The sequence below is a fragment of the Nyctereutes procyonoides genome, unplaced genomic scaffold (genome assembly GCF_905146905.1).
Source record: "Nyctereutes procyonoides isolate TBG_1078 unplaced genomic scaffold, NYPRO_anot_genome, whole genome shotgun sequence".
Taxonomy (NCBI): Eukaryota; Metazoa; Chordata; class Mammalia; order Carnivora; family Canidae; genus Nyctereutes; species Nyctereutes procyonoides.
The window spans coordinates 34,808,841-34,835,489 of record NW_026575024.1 but is presented as its reverse complement, the minus strand read 5'-3'; the positions used below and the strand labels follow the sequence as shown (position 1 = coordinate 34,835,489).

At 40.6% G+C, this 26,649-nt stretch overlaps 1 protein-coding gene across 3 annotated transcripts in view; it reads right to left on the bottom strand.

Annotated features, from left to right (window-relative positions):
- Positions 1-26,649, bottom strand: part of PLCB4 (phospholipase C beta 4) — a 420,180-nt gene that overhangs the window by 264,915 nt on the left and 128,616 nt on the right. The gene's annotated exons all lie outside the window — the stretch shown is intronic.

Genomic DNA, 26,649 nt, shown 5'->3' with positions numbered 1-26,649 from the left:
TGGTCATCAGTGAGCCACAGAACATTCAGGCAGGGTCTCAGTTTCAGAAACCTGGATATATGCCAAGCCAGGTAATTATTCTCTGCCTACCTAATTTCCCCAGGCAATTTAACTGAAAATGGTATTATCCGTCACCTCAGTTCTAATCGGCTCTGAAGTGCCCCTGTGTCCTGCTTCTTCCCTCCATTATAAGCTAACTGAGCTGGTTTCTTTTTGAAGCTTAAGTTGGAAAAAAAAAAATGTTTCTGAATCTCTCTAGGGGAAAAATATCAGATAAATATGAGCCATTTAATTAGCTGCAAACCAGTATACTGAATAGTGTTGGCAGAAATTGCAAGACACCCCTCCTTGCTGCCTACCCTTATGAAAAGTCTCTTTTATAGAAAGAAGTACAAAGGGCTTACTTACTGAAAAACTGACCAAGGAAAAAAAAAAAGTGGGAGGAGGGGGAACGTGAGAGACCTTAAGAGGATTTTACTCTACTGAAATAATTTTAAAAGGCACTGTTCCGTTGTTCGTTTCCAAATAAGCTGATTTAGAGTGAGCAGAACAAAATATACCATTTGACAGAGGAATGCCTGAAACTCAAAGAACATGCAACAGAAATGTGCTTTCCGATGGCTTCCGACAAACCAGTGAATTTATACCAGTGCTCTCCAACAGAAATACAACAAAAGCCATAAAAGTGAGTTACACATGTAATTTTGAACTTTCTAGTAGCGATGTTTAAAAAGTAAGAAACAGGGCACCTGGGTGGCTCAGATCATGATCCCAGAGGGTCCTTGGATTTAGTCCTGTTTAGGGTTCCCTGCTCATCAGGAAATCTGCTTCTCCCTTGCCTTCTACCTCTGCCCCTCCTGCCAGCTCATGCTCTCTCTCGCTCTCAAATAAATAAAATATTTAAAAAAAGAAGAATCAAAAGACTTGAAGAAGAAGAATTATCATCATCATCAAAGACTACTACTCTGCAGTAAAAGTAAAGAACTGATAACAACTTGAATGGATCTCAAGAGAATTTTGCTTAGTGAAAAAAGCTAACTTCAAAAGGTTACATACTATAGGAGACTCTCATTAACAGTATTTGTGAAATGACAAAAGTATACAGATGGAGAACAGATTAGTGATTCCCAGGAATTGGGGGGGGGGGGAGGGAAGAAAGGAAGGAAGCGGCTATAACTGTGAAAGCTTAGCACAGAAAATCCTTGTAATGGAATTCTATATTTTGACTGTGGTAGTGGTCATATGTATCTATACTGGTGATTAACCTACACGGAATTACACACACACATATCCACACACACATGCAGAAAGCTGATAAAATATGAATAAAGTCAGTGGATTCTATCAATGTTAATTTCATAGTTGGGATATTATACTATAGTTTTGGAAGATGGTACCAGTGAGGAAAACTGGCTAAAGAGTCCAGATGATCTCTCTGAATTATATTTTACAACTGCATATGAATCTACAATAAGCTGAAAATTAAAAGTTAAAACAGTGAGTTTTAATACACAACTCTATATTGCAGAATTTTCTCACATAATTGATTTACATTTAATCGATATAAAAATGTAATTTTTTTTTTTTAGTTCTAAACTCTTTGAATGCCAGTGCATAGTTAGTTTACCTACAGCACACTTCAATTCAAACTAGCCGCATTTCAAGTGTTTGATGGCCACACGTGGGCTGTGAGCCCCAGTACTGGATAGCCAAAAATACCTTAAACTGAGCCTAATATCCATTTCCCAGTTCTGTCAAGCGGCACATTCTCACATGAAATATCTTTGCTTTTTGGATGTCTCTTAAAGAACAGGGTCATCATGAAACCCTTAGAGCTTGAACAATCACTGAAAAATATGACCTGACTAGGAGAGAAATTTTCATCAATGGTGTCAACCTGAATTTGTTTTGGACCACAGTTCCACAACAAAAATAAAAAATCCCTATAAAAGAGACATTTAGCAGCTTCTGCAAAATAATTCCTAAGAGGAGTTTCAAGAGCTATGGTACACAACTCTGAGATCAAGACCGGAGCTAAGATCAAGAGTCAGACGCTTCACCGAACTGAGCCCCTGCCAGGCGCCCCTCAAGAATTAAGATGGTTAACTATTTTTTTGAAACTTTGTGATTTTTTTCTGTTCGCTCTGCTTTCCTACTTTTCCTTGGTGATTAGAATCATTAAAATGAGAAGGTCTTGTGAGTTTGTTCTTCAGAGCCATGAAACTGTGAGACGCCATCTTCCTCCCCAGGTAGTCATGGAGGAGAAAGAAACAATGTGTAAGGGCAGCTTTGAAAAAATACATAAAACTAGGCCAAGTCTCTTGGGACTCTGAAAAGTAAAACAATGAGCAGACCTGGTTCTCAGACCAGGTCTGACAAAAAGCTCAGGGCTCAATCTCAAAAGACCAGTGCCATCTCCATCCACCACTGAAAGTGGGAAAGCAATAAGAAATCACTATTCCCAAATGGAGCCTTTGTGAGTATAAAGAGAGCAGGTTATGGAATGAGAGAGACCGATCTTTGAGAATACAAGACAATTAACCTCTCTTGGACCTACTTTCCTGGTTTGTCAAGCAGCAAAATTATCTGCCTCAGTCATTGTTGTGAAGTTAAATGGAATAATACCCAAAAAGTGCCTACCACATTCCTGCAATCCCAAATGGGTGTTCAATTACTGTCCTTTCCCACTCGTTTCTATACTCAAAGAACTATCCATCAAGAGAAAATGATCTGTGCAAAGTAAACCAAGTATAGTAACATCAGAAACTCAAGAACTGTTGCTCTAGAGTAATGCCAAGGAGAAAAATGTCATTTTAGTCTACTGTGATTCGCTTCTAATCTGTTGATAGGAAGCTAGTTTCATAATCAAGCTAGTTTTATAGCACTCCTGCGACTACTGTACAGGAACAGGTACACTTAAGGCACAAGCCCCAAGATAATCTAAAAAATGGAAACTGGGCTGGTTTTGCCAGAGCATCAAGACTTCAAGAATTTTTATATATTCACGTTCTTCACAAACATACAATGTATCTTTCAGGCAGCAAGTGAGAATAGAAAAAAAGAGTATGGTATAGCTTAGAAGAAGCACTCAATGCCTGAAGTGCTCTTGTTAGGAATTTTTTTTTTAAATATTTTATTTATTTATTCATGAGAGACACAGAGAAAGAGAGAGAGGCAGAGACACAGGCAGAGGGAGAAGCAGGCTCCATGCAGGGAGCCTGACGTGGGACTCGATCCCGGGACTCCAGGATCACACCCTGGGCTGAAGGCAGATGCTCAACTGCTGAGCCACCCAGGCATCCCTCTTGTTAGGAATTATAGAACTTTGAGGATGATATTTATTTTTGTCAGATAGTTTTTGGCCACAGACAACCGATCACCCATCTGTTCCAGGAGAAATCACATTGTGAGCTGGCCCACTGGTGCCAGTATATAGGGATGCAGCGATAACTTGGTTTTTATTGATATGGCTAAACTCTGTAAACTCTTCAAAACCAGAACACAGCTGCCAATATCAGATGGGTACCATATTGAATAGAAGGACTCCAAATGTACCACTTGGGAGTAATCTATATGGACAACAGCCTGCTCTAATTTTGTTTCCTAATCACCTCACTCTGATTTTATGAAGAAACTAAAGGAGATAATTTATCTACAATGCTAATATGTGGGACAAGATCCCAGATTTTACCAGTATCATCACTACTGTGCTAGGAGGGTCGCTCTGAGGATATGAAACATCTTCTAAGAGGATATGGGGACATTTTCTGCGATTGCTACTCTGACATCAGAGTCAAAGTCCATCATCCTACAAATACAACCTGAAGCAGAACAGGGTCTCTCTGGAAAACCATAGCAACTGAAGTAAAATGAAATGAGAAACTAGGACTTAGATGTGTCACCCACCTAAGATGTTCAGGCATGACCAACGCCTAGGTTGGTCATAAAATCAGGTCATAACTGATTTTAATAATGAAAAAAAAAATTCCCAGCTCCAGTTCTAGATGTTGATATAGAAAGATATAGAACTTCCTCCCACAGACAAACTAAATCTATAAACAGAACAATTTCCTCATGAAAAAACCCTAAAAACTTGTAGAGTGACCCCTTCCCATGGAGCAAATGAGAAGAAAACAATGCTGAAGTGGGTAGAACAGGCTGACACACCCCTCCACTATATATCCCACCCCCCTGGTGGCAGTACACAGTCAGGATAGAACTCAAAACCTTCTTCTGCCTGAGGAGCACGGGGTTCATACCCCTACACTGAGCAAGCCAACACTCAAGACCAGCACCTGAGAAATGAGCCCCCAAAACGTCTGGCTTCAAGAATAGGGCTCATGGGGATCCCTGGGTGGCACAGCGGTTTAGCACCTGCCTTTGGACCAGGGCGCGATCCTGGAGACCCGGGATCAAATCCCACGTCGGGCTCCCGGTGCATGGAGCCTGCTTCTCCCTCTGCCTGTGTCTCTGCCTCTCTCTCTCTCTCTCTCTCTCTCTCTGTGTGTGTGTGTGTGTGTGTGTGTGACTATCATAAATAAATAATTTTTTTAAAAAAATTAAAAAAAAGAATAGGGCTCATGCTCACAGGCATCCCAAGAGAATGGTGAACCAAAGATCACTCTTAAAGGGCCTATGGGCAGACTCCCTATTCACCCACCAGGACCCAGCACAGAAGCAGCCCATGGAAAATTGCCCCGACTTCATGCGAAAGAGACTCATTTCCTAAGTTTAAAGCATTGGTCTGAGGGGTAGGGGCCTGCTGAAATACTTTCCAAAGTCAAAGGTTGGTGGCTGCCATCTTTCTACTTTCCATCTGCATACTAAAGCCAACAGGCACCATCATGTTTGGTTTTGTCTCCTTTTCAGCAGGTGTCATATTTACACTCTAGCAGATAAGTACCATTTGCAAGGTGTCCCTCTATAGGGAAGGGATTGGCAGGGGGAATTATCCTTTGTCCTTTTTCCTTTTTTTTCTTTTTTTATTCTTTTTCCATCTTATTGTCAGGTGTCATCTTTTTGCAATCAGCCTTAGCCTCACATCAGCCCTAGAGTGTCATCTTCCCGCTCTCCCTCTCCTGCACACCAGAGTGCCAGGAGCACCCAGAGGGGAGCTTCTACACATGTCTGGTGCCCCGGTTTTTATGTCTGGTGGCCTGGTTTTTGCAACTGCTGCCCAAGGGACACCCCTTGATTGCCTGGCTCTGGAGCCCGGGGGGGGGGGGGCTTACATTATGGGTCCCATGGGAATATAACAATCAGAAAAACAGTTTCAGGCAGAATATAGCCCCTAGGGCACTGCACAGACAGTGGACTGAAACATAGCCCAGCCTTCTGGGAAAGGGGCCTACTTTCTTATCCTGGAGCTCTGGCTTGAGGGTCAGGCTTCTGGTTTGGTGCACTTCTAGGAGCTTACAGAAGAGCTCCCAGGAACACAGGCTGATAGATGCCATCGCTGTAGGCTTTCTCTACCTTGCTCCAATTTGCTGGTATCTTCTAGAAAGGAGCTTATATCCTTGTCTGGCGCCTTGATTTTAGCAGCTGCTACCAGGGACCACCTCTGTATCACCGAGCTCCGGTGACCAGCAGGCTTATAATCCCGGGTCCCATAGGGCTAAACCTAAGAAAGAATGAGTCCTTCAACAGCTACCACATGCAGGGCACAGCAAGGGACAAGAGATCCAGGAGCTGAGAGTTTCTGTGAAGGAGGACTATTAGTTTACCATCATGGCTTTGGCCAGACAGATGAGCTTCTAATTAAACATGAGTCTAAGGGCTGACTGAAATATTCCCTGAGGTTTGGGAAAGCAGGCACTATCTGTGCACTCTCCCTCCACCATTGTCCAGAGCATGAGTGTTTCTAGGAAAGGAGCTGTTATACGTTATATATGTTACCCCAATTTTTATAGCTGGTGTCCTGGTTTTTACAGCTGCTTGCCAAGGGATAGCCCTTGGTCACCTAGCTCTGGAGCCAAAGGCTCTTATATTCCTGGGTCCCACAGGACTATAACAAAAAGAGACCATTCTTGGCAGGCCACCACCCACAGGGCACCACAGAGAAAACAGAATGCAACATCTCCTGTCTTACTATGAAAGAGGCCTACTTGCTAGTCTTGGCACTCCAGCCTTGGAGGCAGGATTCAGGTTTGGCATTCATCTCGAGGCTACAGAGCTGCTCTCAGGTAACACAGGCTAGGGGATGTGATATTTATTCTCTTCCTCCACCTCACTACAGCTTCCTAGTATCTCACAGAAAGGAATATATATCTGCACCTGGAGCCCTGATTTTTGCAACTGGGTACACCTGGGTGCCCAGGATACACCTTCAAATTGCCTGCTTGGGGACCGTAGGACTTATACTGACAGCCACACAGGACTGTATGTATTTGCATTCTTTAACAGCTGTGGCCTAAGGGTCTGGCTTCAGGTACTGACTGACCTTCTCTCCTTTGGGACAGTGACTAACCTTGGGACACGCTCAACTACTGAGAGCTCTTAAAAATAAAATAGATTCCTTGGACAATCACAAAAATTTGAGAGACAACCAAGAACTAAAGCGAGGTTGAACAGTAAGTTTCATATGTGACACAAGGCCAACCCTTCAAGATCGGGAGAAGTGACTGTATCATTTACCATATAGAAACTAATACAGAGAGTCAAGCAAAATAAGGAAGCAGGGGACTATGCTCCAAATAAAATGAACACAAAACCTCAGGAAAAAAAACCTTCTTAATGAAATGGATAAGTAATTTACCTAATAAAGAGTAAAGATGCTCCCTAATAAAGAGTAAAGAGTAAAGATGGTTATGAACACACCAATAACATAACAAAGAGACAGAAAATATGAGAAGGTTCTAAACACAAGCCATAGAACTGAAGAATACAATAACTAAACCAAAAAAATACACTAGAGGAGTTCAATAGCATATCAGATAAGGCAGAAGAAAGGATCAGTAAAACAGGGCAGAGTAATTTACCCAATGAGAACAGGAAAAAAAAAAAGCAACCTGTCTTATAGTTTAAGGAATTTAGAGGACAACATCAAATGGCCCAACATTCACATCAAAGGGGTCTCAGAAAGAGGAGAGAGAGAGAAAGGAGCAGGAAGCCTATCTGAAGAAATAATGACTGAAAACTTCCCAACTTTGGTAAGAAAACAGATATCCAGATCTAGAAAGCCCACAAACACAAAAAATGATAAAGCCAAAGAGACCAACACCAAGACATACTATAATGAAAACGTTAAAGACAAGGAGACAATCTTACAAGCAGCAGGAGGGAAACCCCATGTATGTACAAGGGAAACCCCATAAGTTCATCAGCAAATTTTTCAGTAGAAATGCTGCAAGAGAGAAGAGAGTGGCATAATGTATTCCAAGTGCTAAAAGAAAATAAACACTTATAAAGGTAGGATGAAGGTTAAAAGATAAAAGTAGTAAAAAATAATTATAACTATGATACTGAGCGGAGGGATACACAAGATAAAAAATATAAAATGTGATATCAAAAACAAACATGACCAGAGGAGAGTAAAAATGGAGAGTTTTAGAGTGTGTTATTGACTTAAAAAGAATTTCTAAATATAAGTTGTAACATATAAGCCTCAAGGTAACCAAAATAAAACCTATAGTAGATACAGACACACACAAAAAGAGAAAAGAATCTATGCACACCACTAAAATAGTCATCAAACCATGAAGGAAGAGCACACAAGACAACAAATGGAACAGAGAAACTAATTACAAAACAGCCAGAAAACAATTAACAGAACTGCGGTAGGTACATACCTATCAATAATTACCTTAAATGTTAATGGACTAAATTCTCCAATCAAAAGACAAAGTGACTGAATGGATAAAAGACCCACATATATGCTGCCTACAAGAGACTCACTTTAGATATAGGGACACACATAGAACAAAAATGAAGGTATTCCAATACAAATGGAAACCAAAAGAAAGTTGGGGTAACCATATTTATTAGCAGACAAAATAGATTTTAAAACAAACACCGTAATAAGAGAAAAAGAAGGGCATTACATAATGACAAAGGGGTCAATCCAACAAGAGGATATAACATTTGTAAATATTTATGTACTCAACACAGAAGCTCTAAATATATAAAGCAAATCTTAACAGACATAAAGGAAGAAAAATATAGCAATAAAATAACAGTAGGAGACATTAACACCCCACTCAGGTCAATGGACAAATAATCCAAACAGAAAAGTCAATAAGGAAACATCAGCTTTAAATGACCTGTCAGACCAGATAGCCTTAACAGATATATACAGGATATTCCATCCCAAAGCAATAGAATACATATTTTTCTCAAGTACACATGGAACATTCTTCTCCAGGCTGGATCATTTGTACTACAAGACAGGTAATGAGAAATTTAAGTAGACTGAAATCACATTAAGCATCTTTTCTCATCACAATGGTATACAAGGAAACAAAAACTAACAAATATGTGGAGACTAAAACAACATGACACTGAACAACCACTGGATCAACAAAGAAATCAAAGTGAAACCAAAAAGTACTGTGAGACAAAAACAAAACAAAACAAAACAAAAAACAGAAGTAAAACATATCAAAGCTTATGGGATACAGCAAAAGCAGTGCTAAGAGGAAAGTTCACAGCAATAATTATGCCCTCCTCACTAAGCATAAAAAGTCTCAAACAGCCTAACTATATACATGAAGGAACTCGAAAAATAAGAAAACTTAAAATTAGAAGGAAATTGAAAAAAATCAACACAGAAATAAATGAAACAGGGACTGAAAATACAATATAAAAGATTGACGAAACCAAGAGCTGGTTCTTTGAAAAGATAAACAAAATTGATCAACCTTTAGCTAGACCCTCCAAGAAAAAAAATAGAGTGCTCAAGTAAGTAAAATCAGAAACAAAAGTAGAGACAACACAACTAATACCACAGAAATACAGAGGATTGTAAAAGACTACCACAAACAATTATATGCCAACAAACTGGACAACGTGGAAGAAATGAGTATGTTCCTAAAAGCATACAAGCATTCAAGACTGAATCAGGATGAAAGAGAAAATCTGAACAGACCAATTAACTACTAAGGAAATTGAGTTAATCATTTTTTAAAACTCCCTACAAACACACATCTGGGACTAGACAGCTTCACTGGTCAATCTACCTAAATTCAAAGAATACCAATTCTTTCCAAAGTCTTCCAAAAAAATAAAAGAGGAAGGAACACTTCCAAACTCTTTTTATTAACCTAGCACTACCACAGAAAGACAGCATTAAAAAGGAAAGTGACAGTCCAATAGCCAAGCAACATAGATACAAACTCAACAAATTATTAGCAAACTGAGTTCACAAATAAATTAAAAAGATCATACACCATGATCAAGTAGGATTTATTCTAAGTGTGCAAGGATGGTTCAGCATCCACAATTCAATCAACGTGATATACCACATTAACAGAATGAAGGATAAAGATATGATCATCTCAACAGATACAGAAAAAGCATTTGACAAAATACAACTTCCATTCAGGATTAAAAAAAAAAACTCAACAAAGTCAGTATAGAGGAAACATGCCTCAACATAATAAAGGCCCACAGCTAACACCCTACTAATTCTAAGACAATGTTGTCTGTTGGTGGGAATGTAAATTAGCACAGCCACTATGGGATGCAGTATGGAGGCTTCTCAAAATATTAAAAATATAACTACCATATGATCCAGCAATTCCACTGCTGGGTATTTATCTGAAGAAAATAGAAACACTAACTCAAAAAGATATATGCACTCCCGTGCTCATGGCAGCATTATTTATAAATAGCCAAGCTATAGAAACTACTAAGTGTCCCCGAGGGATAACTGGATAAAGAAAATGTGGTATGTATATAAAATAGAATATTCAGCCATAAAAAATAATGAAACCTTGTGATTTGCAACAACATGGATGAATCTCGAAGGCATTATGCTACATGCAATAAGTCAAAGACAGACAAATACCATATGATTTTACTTATATGTAGAATCTAAAAATTAAAAAAAAATACAGTAAGTTCTGGATACAGATGGGTGGTTGCCAGATGTAGGGGTAAAGGATGCATGAAATGATAATAGAGAGTCAAAAGGTATAAAATCCAATTATAAAATAAATAAGCCAAAGGAATACAAGGTACAGCATGGAGACAACAGTTAATACTGTATTGCATATTTGAAAGTTGCTAAGAGAGTAAATCTTAAATTCTCATCACAAGAAAAAAACATATGTAACATAGGTTGATCATTTTGCAATATATACAAGTATCAGTTATGTTATATACCTGAAACTAATGTGGTATATCAATTTACCACAATAAAAATTACATTAAAATTCATTGTGGTATATAGTTCTATGAGTTTTGACAAATGCATATAGTCATCTAACCGCCCTACGATCAAGACATAAAACCATTCCATTACCCCTACATCCCCCCAAACCCCACCAAAACTTTCTCCTGCTACCCCCTTGTAGTCAGCCCCTCCTCTTAATGCCTCCCAAATCACTGGTCTTCTGTTCTTATAATGTCACCCTAGTGTATGGAATCATACATCCTGTAGCCTCTTGAGTCTGACTTCTTTCAACTAATTAGCAGACACATTTTATGATCATCAATATTGATGTTTTCATCAATGGTTTGTTCAACTGCTGAGTCATATTTCATTGCATGGATGTACCAGCCTGTTCTTTCATTCCAGCTGAAGGACATTTATACTGTTTCTAGTTCCTGACAATTATAAATAAAGCTACTGTAAACATTAGTGTACAGATTTTGGTGTGAACAAAGTTTTCATCTCACTTGGGTAAATATCTAGCCAGGAATGGAATTGCTGGGTCATATTTAAGTATATGTTTAACAGAATAAGAAACTGCCAACTTTTCTCCCCAAAATGCTGGCTGAATGATTGTGCATTGCCACAAGCACTGAATGCATGTGAATCTCAGGTGCTCTTTCTCACCCACTTGGTACTATCCATTTTTTACTATCATTTTTTTCTCAGCCATTCTAAGAGGGATATAGTGATATCTTGTGATTTTTTTTTAATTGTGACTCTTTAAGGTCTATCAGATTTCACGGTACTATATATTTCTACCTTTAAGTAAGAGTAAAGAGTACCATATATTTCTTACCTTTAAGTCAGTAATGTATTATTACATTCCTTTTGGATATAAAGCAACAAGCCCGAACAATTAAGTGAATTCACAGAGTTATAACATGAGGATGACTTTCTCTTTATAGAAGAAATCTTCTTTCTGTAAGCTTGCATATATGTCCCTACTACCTATAAATGATACATCAATAATGACAGATTCCCAGGGTGCATGGCTGGCTCAGTTGGTAGAGCATGCAATTTTTGATCTTGGGGTTGTGAGTTTGAGTCCCACATCGGGTTATAGAGATTACTTTAAGAAGTAAAAATTTGGGATGTCTGGGTGGCTCAGTGGTTTGGAGCATGCCTTCAGCCCAGGGCGTGATCCTGGGTCCGAGGATCAAGTCCCACATTGGGCTCCCTGCATGGAGCCTGCTTCTCCCTCCGCCTATGTCTCTGCCTCTCTCTCTCTTTCAGTGTCTCTCATGAATAAGTAAATAAAATCTTTTTTAAAAAAAGTAAAAATTTAAGGAAAAATTAAGACTGACAATTAACAATAGGAAATAACTCCCTAATCCATAACTTTCATTAGTGCAAAAATTCATGAATTATTGACAATTAAACATGTGTTATATATAATTATATATACATACCATACACAAACCGATACATTTATTATAAAGGGTAGTCTTATCAAGCACATTGATAATTTAAATTTGATCACGAAAGGAATACTTAATATTTTAGAAACAAGATACTCAAAACTATACCAATGACATGACACATTTGCATAAATTAAAGATCTGATTACAAATGTTAGTTGTTCCAAGGAAGATCCCTATTTTTCAAAATTGTGAGTCTTTGTCCAATTACTGTTTGTACTTTAACGAAATATATGGTTTACAATTTTTACCGTGCCTTATTTTTACCACTTTATTGTAATATTTATGTGTCATCTTCTGTTAAAGATCATATTATGCATTCCCTATCTATTCCCATAGATGGAACAGGAAATTAAATGTCTTCCATGAAAAATAGTTGCTTCATCCACTCAGCAACTATTTATTGCATCCCTAGCAAACCAGGGGTCAGGTGGCAGGTTCTATTTTAGATACGGACCTCAAGAGGGACTCTTTAATGACGCAGCACATAAGCAAAGACCTGAGAGAAATGACAGAGTAAGCCTTGTGAATACCTGGAAGAAGAGGATTCCAGTAGGAAGAGATAGAGGTGCAAGAGCCCTAAATGGAGTGTTTTACAAGGTTGAGGTGATCTATGCAGCTAGAGCATAGCAGAGTGAGCAAGAGGACACTAGAAGGAAATGAAATCTGAAAAAGGCAGCCAGATCATGCAAAGACATTGACAGAATCTGATTCTCAGTTAAATGGAAAGCAACTAGAGTGTTTTAAGCATCAGAGTTATGTAGTTCGAACTACATTTTCAAGGATGCATGCTTTGCTATTTAGAGGACTGTGTAGGAGGCCAAGGGTGAGGCAGAGAAGCTAATTAACAGGATGCTACCAGAGCTGAGAGGAGTGATGACACTGGCTTGGTCAACAATGGTGACAGCTGACACTGGGAAAAGTGGTCAATTTGATACATATTTTGTTGTTGTTGTTTTTTAAGATTTTACTTATTTATTCGTGAGAGACACAGATAAAGAGAGAGGCAGAGACACAGGCGGAGGAAGAAGCAGGCACTAAGCAAGGAGCCGGACCTGGGACTTGATCCCTGGTCTCAAGGATCATGCCCTGGGCTGAAGGCGGAGCTAAACCACTGAGCCACCTGGGCTGCCCTCGATACATATTTTGAATGTAGAGGTCACAGGGTTGGCTGATGGGTTGCACATGGGAGTGTAAATTGGAAGTTGAAAATTAACCTCAAAAAGTTCAACAAGAGGCACCTGGGTGGCTCAGTCGAGCGTTAAGCACTTGATTTCAGCTCAGGTCATGATCTCAGGGTCCTGGGATGGAGCCTTGCAGTGGGCTCCCTGCACAGCAGAGAGTCAGCCAGAGGATTTTCTCCCTCTTCCTTTGCCCCTCCCCCTGGCTTGCGTGTGCTCTCTCTTTCCCAAAATGCATAAACCTATAAAAAATGTTAAACAAAATCATTTAGTCTGAAAAACAATGAATGGTTTCATTTCAACAAGGATCCTTAAGAAACAAACTGTACTGACTAGCTGGCATTGGATTTTTGAGAACCAAGAGTGAAGATAAAAAAGACTGTCATTTCCAACAGCTAACTTTTGGAACACTTGCTGCCATCAGCCACCGCAGTGGAGTCATTGAGAATTCCAAATAAAGCTCAAAATCAGAATACCATTCTTTCTCTTCAGCCCTCAGTGATGCTTGTGTAATATATTCCATATCAGCTATTGTAGCTGAGTTTGGCAGGAATTATGCAGATAAGTAGATTAACAACAGATAAACAAGATGACTGAAATGTAAATAGATGAAGATTAATGCAGTGGAGCGTGAGAACCACCATGCAGGAAGAGATAAAATTCAAAATAGTAAATTATAATTCCAGAAGTTTCATATACTCTATCAATTAACTAAATTAATAGAAATCTGGATGACCTGGAGTTTAGAATACAATATTTTTTTCCATTTCTCCCAGAAAGTGAAGGATACTGTTAAGATTAAAACTACATATGTGAAAAAATAAAAAATAAAAAAAAATAAAACTACATATGTGGGGCTCAGTTGGTTTCTGCTTAGGTCATGATATTAGGGTCCTGAGATCAACCCCAACTCTAGGCCCACACTCAGTGAGGAGTTGGACTGAAGATTCTCTTCCTTTTCCACTTCCTCTATCTCTTTGCCCCATACCCTACTTTCCCACCCCTCCTCTCTTCACACACTATCTAAAATAAAAATCTCAAAAAGATTAAGATAACCTAATACTTCAAGACTGGGAGTAATGATTTTAAAGAAATTCAGGATGGTTTTGAAGAAGGAGAGAGGCTGAAATTGTAAATGACACTAGACAACCTTCCCTTAGACTTCACTGTCCCCACCCCTTGAGATCCAAGAGTGAGAAGCAGTCAGTGTTATAGTAACATGGTCCTCAGGACTCCACCAGAGATAGGGGACATTGAAAAAGCTAATGTGGAGCCAAGTACTCATCATACTGACCTTTAGGGTTAGTATCTTTACCTTATACAGTGTTTCCATACCTTACAGTGTTTAATAAATTCTTTTTATTTATTTATTTATTTATGACAGTCACACACACACAGAGAGAGAGAGAGAGAGAGAGAGAGGCAGAGACACAGGCAGAGGGAGAAGCAGGCTCCATGCACCGGGAGCCCGACGTGGGACTCGATCCTGGATCTCCAGGATCGCGCCCTGGGCCAAAGGCAGGCGCCAAACCGCTGCGCCACCCAGGGATCCCTGTTTAATAAATTCTTAATGAAACTTTCCACCACCGTTACCCTGGAAAAGCCTTAGGATATGACTAATACACTTGAGCAGAGTAGGAAAGTAAACCCCTCCATTTTACAATCCTTTCCTAAGACAGGCCCAATGTACTTCCCTAGTTAGGATTCTGGCCACTTGTCAAGGTGACTTAGTGTTATAATCCAGAAACCTACAGCATTAAAAGAAAAAAAAAAAAAGAAAAATTACTTTGGAATTTCCTAAGAAAGTACTCAACATTTAGTGACGCTTGAATCACTAAACTATACACACCTGAAACTCATGTTACACTGTAAATTAACTGAGATTTAAATTTTTTAAAATATTTTTTAAAGGAAAAAATATTTAGGGCCACTTATGAGTAGAGTCCCACCAGTAATACATGTTCTTGCCACCCACGCCCCAAACAGCAGAGCCCAACAATGCCTAAGCACCTTTGAAATACTAAAAGGTCTCCCATGGGGGCAGCTCAGGTGGCTCAGCGGTTTAGCGCCACCTTCAGCCCAGGGCATGATCCTGGAGACCCAGGACGGAGTCCCACATCAGGCTCCCTGCATGGAGCCTGCTTCTCCCTCTGCCTCTGCCTGTGTCTCTGCCTCTGCCTGTGTCTCTCTCTCTCTGTGTCATGAATAAATAAATAAAATCTTAAAAATAAATAAACAAATAAATAAATACAAATAAAAGCTCTCCCATAAAATTACCAGCCACAGGATATCCCTGTCAACTCTAAGTATTTGCCAAAGGTTGAATGAGGCTGAAAACATCCCTCTACTGTTTCCATAGATGGCCTTCAAGAAAAAGATATGGCATATTAAATCAAAACTCAGGTACACAGGGAAATGCTGGGGAAAGCATTCACAAGCCATTCTTCAATCCCAATTTATCAACATGCCATCCCTTCTACTGTCCATGATGAGAGTACAATGTTCATCATTCCCATCTCCAGAGCTGAGATAATCGAAGGACAAATGACTGACCAAAAATATTCCATTAATATGACTATTCAAGCCATATCACAGTATTCATTTCAAGTTGAGAACCATAACTCTATTTAATAGCACAAAGCCCTACATTTATCTGCATCTTATGAGCCATCAGTCAGGAGACTGAAGCAGCTGGCTAAATCATCTTGCCCTCTCTCCTCTCAGTTATGCTGCAGAAATAGGATTGCAGGTCGCTTTCAAGAACTCCCTGAAAACTTAGCACCAGAAAGAATAATCTTACTTTGCTGATTCCCTGTATTCCATGAAGAAAGACAACTGACAATTGTGATAACACTTAACTGATACAAAACTACCTTCTTTTTTCTATTTTTACAGTAAGATCAATGTTGAGCAAACATGCACCATGTAACCTTTATTTTGTTTCAATATTCTCTTACCCAATTCCTTTCTGTGTGTTTCAGAAACAAACACCTTTCAATAAAACACTGGCTCTTAGATAACAGTTATCAAATGCAAAAAAAAAAATAGTTATCAAATGCTGACTTAGAACAGTGTTAAGAAAAATCTGAATGTAAATGATGTAAACGCTGAGACTGTATATGGGAAGACTTAATGTGTTTGCCATAAAAATACGATTGATTTGCAAAGAGTGTTCCTTTTGCTGAGAAAGGACAACGTAACTCCAATCAGGAAGCTCCTGACTGGAAAACAAAGTTTTGTTTTGTTCCTGTTTTGAGACTGGGGAGTTTGAGGATTTAAACCTCTTCAGTTAATTCCTGTATGGGTCTCTCAGAGGTCTAGACCAGCAATGCCCAATAGGAATAAAATTCGAGAGGCGCCTAGATAGCTCAGTTGGTTAGGTGGTCTCCCCTCTGCTCAGGTCATGATCCTGGGGTCCTGAATTGAGCCTCACATCAGGCTCCCTGCTCACTGGAGAGATTGCTTCTCCCTCTCCCTCTGCCCCTACCTGCCGCCCACCCCTCCCTCCACCTTGTGCGTGAAGGCACACACACATGCAAGCATGCGCACTGCACTCTTTCTCTCTCCCTCTACTCAAATCTTAAAAAATGCAAGCCACGTGTAATTTTAAATTTTCTAGTTAAAAAGAAAAAAACAGATGAAATTTTAATATTTTATGCCAATGTACCCCAAAATATCATTTTAACAAGTGTTCCATATACAATTATTAATATACATTTTTATACTAAATCTTTGAAATCCAACACGTATTTTACACCTGCAAGCACACCTCAGTTTGAACTGACCATGTATTGAGTGCTCAAAGCCACACACAGTGAATGGCTCCCATATTAGCACAAATGTCAGAGCAGGTCCTAGAGAAAATCTGAAATAGATTAATAGATAGTAAGTGGGTTCTGAGTGGCAATCACAATCTCTCTATTACAAAGTGATTGGAAATGAAACAACTGGGGAGGCTCACACAGTCGCTGGCCCAGAAGCACCTAGGAATTCTGTACATTCTCAGAATTTAACTCTCCTCTGATCATTATAGACCCAGGCATTTCACTCATAACTACAATGTGCAAAGGGCTCAAAAATTAATCTGTCATATTTGGGAAAAATATTAGTTTACTGGTTGTTCTCCTATGCCAAGCATCTTGCTTTCTTGACATTGTGTATTCTCTACGACCTTTTATTTTTATTCCTATACTCAACTGATGAAATTTAAATTTACATTCAATTCAGAACTCCAGCTCTCATCTTGAAATGGAATCATGAACTATAGCTCAGGAATCTTTTCTTTTCTTTTCTTTTTCAGGAATCCTTTCTAAGATAACTCTTCCACCTACTGAAAAGTTATATACCAAGTATTCTCCTAGACACTTCGTGAACATTGTCTCCAACCCACTGTAGGGAGAGGCATTATTGCCTTCATTACAGTAAACCAATAATAGAAGGATAACAATCTGCTCAAAGTCACAGGACCAGAACTGTCTAGTCCTCAAGTCCGTAACCTTCTACAGCCCTTCTTTGCTTTGATTTAATAATCACAGCCAATGTCCTTGTATTCCTAAGTTGCCCATCCCAATGCAAGTATCTTTGCATAGGCTTGAATTCTGAACACCATTCCTACTATCTTCCTCTGGGAACAGAAACCAGCAAGAAAATAAGAACCATCTGTCATTACTGAGCTCGCAGGAAGCAGAAGAAAAACTTCTCCATCCAGAGTCCAAGATAAAGAAATTCACTGAGTACCACCTACACTACACAATCCTCCCACCCAGGTGTCCATTTATATGCCCGACAGTCATTTTAATTGCAAATCTGAGGTCACCCCTGATAATAAGGCCCTCTACTTCCAGTCTCAGGGCACTCTTGTCCCCAAAGTCATTAGTGCAAACTTACTTCAATTGCTTTGGACTCTGTCTGCACATCCATTTCTCTGTAGGGACTGCTGCTATTCCAAGCTTCTGCTCCCTTTGCTTGGATGGTTGCTAAGGAGAAGAGAGCGCTGCCTTTGTAATTATTACCAGAAATTCTTCTGTAATCTCCACCGGTCCATTCCTTAAAATCAAAGGCCCCATACTGCTCAAAAGTGTAATCTCTGTTTTTGTGTCCCTGAGCAAGGCCCAGTAGCTTCCATTTGAGTTCATAAGCAATAGATGCCCTCTACTCTGAATGTAAATCAATTACTTGAGGAACGTTCCCCTGGATAACTGTAGGTCTGGGCAGAGAAGCAGCAGTTTAGATGTTCTCCAACCAGACTTAAAAAAAAAAAAAAATTCAAGCACTTCACCCTTTACCACATCTATCCATTTCACCTGCTCCTGAGAAGACAGGTGCTCCACAGTCACATTTGTATGAAAAAGATTTTCAGCATCAGAAAAACTTTCAGGCTGACTTACCTCTTACCTCTAAAGTCTTTTTTCCAAAGCAGTCAGTCTGTCCCCCAGGAATAGCCTGGCCCCAGAGTCAAGCAAGATGGGTCCCAAAGCAAAGTATTTAAGACTCAGTTCCTCTAAGGATGCTCCTGGACCAGCAGCATCAGCACCATCTGGAAGCTTGTTAGGAATGCAAAAGCCGCACTTTCACTGTGCCAGGTGACTTGTATCCACATTAAAGTATGAGAAACACGGCCCAAGACACAGCTGAAAAGAATCTGACTTAATGATTTTATAAATAGCTGATACAAACTGCAATTGTTCATTTCATTCCTATTATGCTAGCAATTGTTGGGTTTTTATTTATTTTTATTTTTTAAAAAGATTTATTTGAGAATGAAAGTGAGAGTATGAGGAGAAGGAAGGGCACAGGGAGGAGGAGAAGCAGACTCCCCGCAGAGTGGGGAGCCAGATGTGGAACTCAATCCCAGGACGCTGGGATCATGTCCTGAGCTGAAGGCAGACGCTTAACCAACTGAGCCACCCAGGTGCCCCATGTTTTTCATCTGTTTTTCTAACCTAGCATTGGACTGAAAATTAAGAGAGTTCCTACAGAAAAACCAACTTTCTTCATGTGGTCCTAGAATCTTGCCATCTCTTCATTTATTGAAGTTCAAGTTTATACTCTGTGACCCTGTATGCACAGAGAGACACTAAGGAATAAAAGATTTTTGCAAATGAACTTTAGAGCAATGCATGAAATAACTGCAAGACAAACAAACATGGTCTCATAATTAACTAGCCCTATGCATTTTCCATTTATGAACACTGCAAATCCTATTAGGAGGACTTATGAGAGATACAGTTTTATTAAATAACTATCAATTTGTGTGGAAAGAAATGAGAAAATATGTGGATATTAAGCTATATGAAACTATGTTTTACAGAAAAATATACTGAAACCTTACTGATGTCATCCTTTAGTGGTTTTGTAGTACAGGTATATTTATAAAACTTATTTTAATAATAATGCCTGTACAGTATCAGACTAATTTTGGAGCCATTTTATCATAAATTTCATCATGAGCAATGCTCTTCATGCTTTTCCAACAAATAAAAATCATTTTTTTTCTAATGTGAAAATTTACATTTTACTTGACAATCCTACAGTTGTGGCAGTTATATTTTTCACTTATCTGTTTAAAAACACAAAGACATACCAAGTTAACAATGATCATACTAAGAAGAGTAATATAAAGCTTCCATTTTTTAAAAAGTAATTCCTATTTAAGGACACTTTCCCATACTTTAGGGGAAAATCTAATTTTGTTTTTGAAAATTTTAATATTCTGATTAAAGGTCTATGAATGAAAAATCCTAGGATATGGATGAAAAAATGCCATAGTATTTTAAGAAGAAATTGTCAAGAACCCCAGCAATCAAATGACCAAATAGTATCTCAAAGCAAGAAAGTTTTCAGAAAACCAAACTCCCAAAGATCACAATGTATTTTAATCTTTTGTCTATTAGGTATTCTTTATGATCCTAGAATTCTATTTTTCTTGATGGATGCCTCTCATTCTTGAAAAGAGAAAAAGACATTCCTCATTCCTTTTTGTTTCAAAAAAAGAAAAAGCACACAAAACTGCACAAAGCCAAAAATCCCAAATATATTCTGATTCTATGCTCTTTTGTCTCTGAGTTTCCAGTTGAAAGCCTCATTTCTGGCAGCTGCCATTTTATCACACTGGATAAAGAGTGGAAAGTGCCTCATGTTATGGCTGCTATGAGCAGGTTAACTGGCCTCTGGCCCTTCCTCTCTCTGTCCATGGGGAGAAGAAACAGAATGATGCACCCATGGGGTCTACCAAGCTGTCTCAGTGAGCCTCAGCAAGAAGGGTGTCCAGAGTGTGAACTCCACAAAGGCAAGGCCCACACTTGTGGAATCCCAGGGCCTGGCATGACCACTCTGTTTATGGAACATCCTAGGCCTTTCCCTGGAAGCATCTTGTACAATTCCACTCCACCATGGCCCCATTGGCTTCCTTGTAGCCTAATCAGGAGCACTGCCCTGCATCCTTCCCAGCCCAAGTGCTCAAGAGAAGGCAAAGCTGGCAGAGCAGGGAAAACCATGGCAGTGCCTTTGTCTGATGCTGCTCCTAAGTCAGATGCTAGTAATTCACAGCCTCCATAGTCTGTGATACAGAGAGCCAATGGAGCTGACCTTCTGTGAGAAGAGGATGAGGAATTCGGTTGTGTAAATCCTTTTGCTACAAACAAAAATCTCAAAATCTTGGCTGCAATGCACTGAAAGATAAAAGTGAGAAAAGCAGCTCACACATAAATGTTCCAGTGAAATCTTCAAATCCTGCAGTAACCATGTGCCGGATCACAGCAAGGGTATAAGTGGGTGTCAGGGAAGCAGTAAAGAGCAGAGGTGCTGGAAAGGGAACAGCTGACTGAGGTGATAGGAAAAAATGAAAGCTGGGTAGCCCTGAGAAGGGAGAAGGGGACCCATGATCATGAAGGGGGCTGAGAGGCAGGGCCCCTCAGAGCCAACAAAAATCAAGAGCCATGGCCTAAAGCAGGAACATGGTAGCATATCTGGATACAGGTGCTTGGGCTGGGTGTGTACACCATCATCCTAATAGAGCACAGTCAGATTGTCCTTTCAAGAAACTCTAGACCCTTGAACTCTGAATTCCAATCAAGCAGCAGCATCTCCCTGCTTCTCTCTACTCCCTGCCCAGTCTATTCTCCACCCAGAAAGGACTATCCTTTTCAAGATTTAAATCTGATCACATCATTCCTCTGCTCAGAATTCTCCAAGAGATCCCTGATACACTCTGAAAACAACCTCAAGTCCCTACCCTGGTCCCTGGGGACCCTATTTATCTCACCTCTCACGCTACTCCCCTTTGATTATCTCACCCCATCCAAAATAGCCTCCATGCTCTTCCTCAAACTCCCTCATGTGCTGCTGTGTGGAGTCCTCCCACCAACTGCTCCCTCTGCCTGGGATATCCACATGATTCTCAAACTTCATTCAAGTCTCTGCTCCAATGTCAGGAAGGCCTCCCTCTAGAAACCTATCCAAAATGGCAGCCTCAGCTCTGATATGCTTCATCCCCTCACCCCCAGCACCCACCCACCTTATGCTCACCCACAGCCTCTCCCTCCAAGTGCTTGGGACTCTTTGCCTAAAACTTTTCTTTGGGAAAAACAAACCAACAAAACAACCTTTCTTTGGCCAAGAGCTATATTCATCCCTGCACAGAGGGGCAGGCCAAAAATGCCCAAGGGGTGGCCCTCGGCCAAAGACAGGTGGTGCTAGTGGGTAAACAACCAACCTGCAAGTCCTTCTATGGGATGATCCCAAGGCCTGTTCTACACTCTTCCAGTGGTTTCCTGTAGGATTGCAAGCTGGCTGCCCACAGAGGCAATCTACCGTTTACTGGATTCCTTCATTTCTTTGTCTCACTTCCTTACCCTCCTGCCAGTATTTCAAGGGATCACTTCCCCCAATAAATCACTTGCACTCAAATCTTTTGCATAGGATCAGCTTTGGGGGAACTCAAATTCAAGCTATTAACCATCCCCTCCTCCTAACATAGTAACCAGCACACAGTAGATGCTTAATAAATATTTGTTGAATGAATAAACTGCCATAGTTCATCTTCACTTTGGTAATGCTGCTGATCAAGAAACATCCTGTGTCCCAAGCTTATTTTACAAATGGGTGATTACCCTTTGTTTCAGCTAGAACACAGACTCTGAGAAGGACCTAGATCCCACATAGCTTCCTTTTGAACAACTCAGTACTAAGTATGATAGCCATTCCTCTACTGAAAGGGCCCACCATCTAGAAATATGTGTTTTGCCTAAAGTCAAAGAATACTCCAACTCTCAAACCCTAAACTGTAGCATGTAAAGAAGCACAAGATTAGCATTATAGGTTGTTCTTGAATGCCCTCCAGATGCAAAATCCTTACAACTTTGTGGCCTTTCCCTGGAAGCTAGGATGTCAAGGACAGGGGCCAGCTCTTGGGACCAGGACCAGCTACATAATTTGCAGGATCCACTGCCAAAGGAAAATATGGGGCCCTTTGTTATGAAGAATTTCAAGACAGTGACAACAGAGCATTAAACTAAACACAGAGCCCTTCTGAGTTTGGGCTCTGTGCAAGGCCACAGGTCATACACCCACGAAGCTGGTCCTGGCAAGGACTCATCAAGGATAAACTCTCAGAGACCTCCTAAGCCTTCTCCGTTGGCACTGATGATTCTCACAGAAAGGAGAAACAGCAGTGGTTTGTTTCAGGTTCAGCTACAGCAAGACTACATGACTTGTAACAGCAGAGAGGCCTGTGGGCAGTTCACATCACCTTTGACTTCCCAAACACCCAAGGAATCCATCATGGCACACAGCTGCTCAGTGCCTGCTCCATGGTTCAAACTACTGACAACTCCTGGACTGCAACAACCCTGTTGAGTCCCATGTTTTTTGCTTGTCTGTTTGAGTCCCATAGTTTAAATGCACAAATTATATAACACAAGAAAAAGAGAACCTGCTTTTAAATTACAGAGGATGCAAAAGATCTCAGGATCTAGTTCGAGAAAATCCATTCAGAGTCATCACTCAGGGTCTGATGGGTACATAGCGAAAAAAGTCAGAAGGGTCTGCTAGAAAAACGAAAGGGGTACAAAGAGCCTGCTAATATCATACCTAGACTTTAGGGACATGTATATTGGAGAGAATGTGCAGATCAAATACCAGGACACATCTGTGACTAGGGCAGATCTATACAAATATATCCAAGATGGGAAAATGGTATAACAGCACCCATGCCTATGAGAGGCTTAATATCTTTTAGGAGAGGAAGAGAAGCATTCTACTAATATGCACTGTAGATCCCCAAGAGGACCGAGCACATGCTTCCAAACACAACTGACCACAGAACCCTTGATGAGCCAGGCAACTGGTAGGGTTCAACAGGATAGACTTGAAAAAATGGTTACTTAGACCCAATCAACCACAAACCATATTTCCTGATATGGCAGGTGGCTTTACTATATACACAATCGTTTCTAAAGTTTGTTTTTTGTCCTGTACCAAATGCAAAAGAAATGACCATCTCCATTTGAAATGTTAGCATTTAGCAGAACTTCACTTCATGAAAAACTGCTGAATTAACTTCTGCAGGGCATACAATGCTATATAGTTTCATGTTGGGGATTTCTGGAACCATACAAAAGTACTTTAAAGTGTATCGAGGAGCTAGGGATCAGCAGACAGACCTTTCAGGATTAAAATTTTGTTCTTGTTCTGCAGAGATTGTGTGACTTTGTACAGTCAACTAACCTTCATACGCTTCAGTGTCCTTGTAAAATGAGAGAGTACTCACCTCCCAGGAGTATTGTGAGGGAGAAATCAGAGGACGATCAACGTTCTCAAAATGCCATATGTTCAAGCCAAACTCTAGATGTCCCCCTGAAACCATTGTCTCACCTGCAAGCTGTGCTCAGGCCCTCGTCCTTATAGGTTATTTTGACTTTGCTTTGACACTTGATATCCAGTCTGTCACAAACCCAGGAAGCTCTTCATTACAAACATCCCAAATCTGATCACTCCTCACCAACCCCAGCCCACCGCAGTCTTGGTTCCAGGTGCATGCACATTCCTCCTGAGCTTTTGCCAATTCCCTTCCGGGCTTCCTTCTCTTTCCTGTGTCCCTAATTCAATTTATTCTCAACATGGCAACCAGAGAAGTCTTGTTAAAACAAAGATCCATGCCAAGGAACAGTGTCCTTACTTTGGTCTAAAGCATTGGTTCTCAGCTCGGGTGTGACTTTGCACCTTAGAGGACATTTGGCAATGTCCGGGGACATTTTTAGTTGTCACCCTTGGAGGGCAGGGGATGCTACTGGCATCTAGTAGGTAGAGTCCAGGGATGCTGTTAAACAGCCTACAAGGCACAAGACAGCCCCCACAGTGAAGAATTATTCAGCCTGCAATGTCAGCAGTGCTAAGCAGAGAAATGCTTAAGGGATGGAAGTGGTCTGAACTCCCTCCACCTCCACCAATACATCTAGTCCTCTTCCCCCATGCTCCCTGCTGCAGAGCAGGATCCTTGCTGCTCCTGCACAGGATAAGCCACTCCCACACACTGCCTAGAATGTTCTTCCTATAGATATCCTCAGGGCTCATTATTTTCCTGCCTTCAGGCCTCCACCAATCATCTTGGTTTAAGTTGCAGCTCCTCTCACTCCAGCTCAGCACTATCCTCCCCCTTTTCTCCAGAGCACATACCACCCAGCACACCTGTCATCATACTTTGGCTTCTTTTACCTCCTGGAATGCAAGCTTCATAAGGTGGGAACTCTTGACGGATTTATCCATATTACATACTCGGCACATAGCAAGGACTCAGTAAATATTTGCTAAAATGAATGAGTGATGGTGTCTATCAAAAGATGAATGGGTAAAGATGTGGTATATGCATACAATGGAATATTACTCAGTCATTAGAAACGACAAATACCCACCATTTGCTTCAACGTGGATGGAACTGGAGGGTATTATGCTGAGTGAAGTAAGTCAATCGGAAAAGGACAAACATTATATAGTCTCATTTATTTGGGGACTGATAAAAATCAGTGAAAGGGAATAAAGGGAAAAGGAGAAAAAATGAGTGAAAATATCAGTGAGGATGACAAAACATGAGAGACACCTAACTCTGGGAAACGAACAAGGGGTAGTGGAAAGGGAGGTGGGCAGGGGGTTGGGGTAACTGGGTGATGGGCACTGAGGGGGGCACTTGGTGGGATGAACACTGGGTGTTATGCTAAATGTTGGCAAATTGAACTCCAATAAAAAATTTTTAAAAAATGAATGAGTAAATGTATGGCTATTACCTTTTCGGGGTACTTCACTGCACCTGGGAAAAAGCTTTCTGACTGGGTGGAGAAAAGTATGTATTTCATCTTATTACTGAAGGCTGTATTCAGAACCTGTTTTTCATCAAAACAGAGTTCTGAGAATAATTCCCAAACAGAACCCCTCATGCTATCATGACAGATGAGTGGAGGGTAATAAAGGGAGCCTAGACCACCCACCCTTGAAACTTCTTCAGTTACAATTCATAGATATGAATGATTAAATTAGTTGATGTCTATGGCAACTATAGTCTTCCAAACTAAATATCAGTGTGTGTTGTTGGAAAAATTGTAACTGTACTCCTCAAAGGTAAAGGGGTAGAAAAACTCTAAATCAGGACAGTTCTAGAAATCCTAGACCAACCAATGTTTTTATGCCCAGAATACCTCCAATCAGCAACATTCCATGATTCTATGAAATACCATACATAGCAAGGCATTACTCAGGGGCCCAGGAATTATAAAGCACACAAAATTCTTGCCTTCAGAGTGCTACAGTAGGCATGAAGGTGAAGATGGTTGTATGTCTGACCTGAAGCACACCACCACCCACAGTAGGCTCATGAGTTTCAGTGTTACAAGAGAAACACAGAAAATGTAACTGCAGTCCTCCACAGATGATGGGAATGAGGAGGGTATGGACGGGGTGGTGGCCCTGGTGTTTCCTGGGGAGTGAGCAGGGGGAGGCCAGGCCTGTGTTTTGGAAGTGGGGACTCTTCCCATTTGGATGGAACACAGGCCACCTGTAAGGAAGTGGCAGGAAGCAAGCAAAGATCACTGAGGCCAGTGCACAGAGGGCAACTGGCTCCTGCTGGCTTGGAAAGGACAGGCAGATGGCTAAACACCAAGGTCAGAGGCAGCTGGGCTCGGTTCCTTTCCTGGGTTTCCCTGTACCTTCCTGGAAGGCAGCACAGCTGGAAGGAAAGGAATGGATCTAGATATGCAGGCTGGGAAGGAAAGCATAAATTAACTAAATAATCCCAGCTAGATGGAGAAGGAACCTGGCAGAGGGAAGAGAGCTGGTGGATGCAGAGAGGGACCAGACTGTCCCATGGGAAGGAGGGGAGAAGCAGCTGCGAGTCCGCCTGTGCTTTCCCACACCCAGAAGGCACACACATAGACAGGAAGGCAAGAAAGGGAGTTAAGTGCCACCATGACCTCAGGACTATTCAAGCCATTTTATAACATTACAATGCCCAACATTTCCATTCGGTTTATCAGGTAGTTTCAGAGAAGTAGAATCAAAGGTACGGGATTATTTTCCACAGATGTTAGAATGGCCCCTTCCCGAAAAGGGCCTCACTCCAATCCTCTGAAACCTCAGAGGACCATGTGGAAGTTCCTAGATTGTGTTGGCAGAGGCTAATCTCTCATTGACA